We start from the raw sequence: 1,493 nt of genomic DNA on the forward strand, positions 1-1,493 counted from the left end.
GAGGTCAATTTGAATTGAAGTAGAATATAGTGAAATTGCTAAATTCAGCGGGGCAATTTCATAGCCTTTCACACGAAGATTTGCAGGAGCATATACAGACCTTCTTGGAAATCAACAATACATACATTCTTGAAGGGGTGAATTCCGATTATGTTAGGTTGACACTCTTTCCCTTCTCTCTATTGGGGGAAGCAAAAAGGTGGTTACATGCTGAACCGCCACTCTCCAACATGATATGGGAAGATCTAGATTGGATGTTTCTTATTCTATTCTTTCTATCTGGGAAGATGACACGCTTGAGGATTAAAATCTTGAGTTTTAGACAGAAGGATGGAGAGAATCTCGATCAAGCTTGGGAAAGATTTAAAGGTATGCTCAGAAATTTCCCTTACCAACATCGATCCAATGATGTTCTTGTGTATACTTTCATAGAAGGATTGGAGTCAAACATGAAGATTCTTTTGGATTCAGTAGTAGGTGGACAGGCTCTTGAGAAGACATATGAAGAATTGTACATACTATTGAATCAGATTTCACAAGGGAACCCTGACAGGAATACAGACTCAAGGAGTACTCCTAAAAAGGTTGTAGAGGTATTAAAGGTAGATCAGTTCACTACATTACAGCCACAGATTGCAACCATGCAAAATCATATGATTACTCAGCTTAATAACATAAAATTGGGTGTTACTCAACCAGCATCTACAAAAAATGCAGTCTGTAATACCCCACAAAGTTCCCTTGTAGTTTGATCCTTGAGCGTGTCAAGTGAAGTGTAATTCTAGTCTTAAAAGATTGAGAAAAGACTTCCTAAGTGATTAGTGTTTTAATCTTGTTGAATTTTCCTGAAAATCACCTCCTATAGTGCAGAGAATTGAATTAGCTTTTCAACAATACCTATTTCGTCGAAATCCGACATCAAGGTGGAAAGTTATGGTTGTTTTACCAAGAGTTATCAAAAATGCCTAGGTGCGATGGATAGGTTGATGGACCATCGAGTGTGCGATGGACCATCACCCGAACCGTTGCAACCAAGGTAGTAACTCTCTTTTTTGGTCCAAGTGGGACGACCAGGACGACGGACCGTCAAGACTGCGACAGACTGTCGCTTAGACCGTCGCCATTGAGGTAGTGTGGCCTCATCCTGGCCAATGTGCAATAGATGATCCGATGGAACATCAAGTTCGTGATGGACCATCACATCGAGGCAGTGTTTTTTCTTTCTAACTGACGTGTGATAGACCATCAGGCTAGCGACAGATCGTCGCTTCGACCATTGCAGCCCCCATTCAGTATTTTAAATTATTTTTTTAAAAGAGATTTTTTGGTCTTTCCAATTTTTTTATCAACTAGATATATTCTAAAAAAAGCAAATGACTTTATTCATCATCCAAAACACAAGAGAGATAGGGTTTTTCTCTCAATATCAAATCTAAAACCCTTCTCCAAGAAATCCAAGAACTCACTATAGATTCTACAAATTGAGTTGAGAT

General features: G+C 39.0%; 1 non-coding gene across 1 annotated transcript; it reads right to left on the reverse strand.

Moving 5' to 3' along the window:
- Positions 1-293: 293 nt before the first annotated feature.
- LOC124887456 lies at positions 294-400 on the reverse strand. The gene has a single exon (XR_007045231.1). It is a non-coding gene; the product is annotated as a small nucleolar RNA R71 (small nucleolar RNA).
- Between the last annotated feature and the right edge of the window lie 1,093 nt (positions 401-1,493).

This window comes from Capsicum annuum, chromosome 9 (assembly GCF_002878395.1).
Source record: "Capsicum annuum cultivar UCD-10X-F1 chromosome 9, UCD10Xv1.1, whole genome shotgun sequence".
Lineage (NCBI taxonomy): Eukaryota > Viridiplantae > Streptophyta > Magnoliopsida > Solanales > Solanaceae > Capsicum > Capsicum annuum.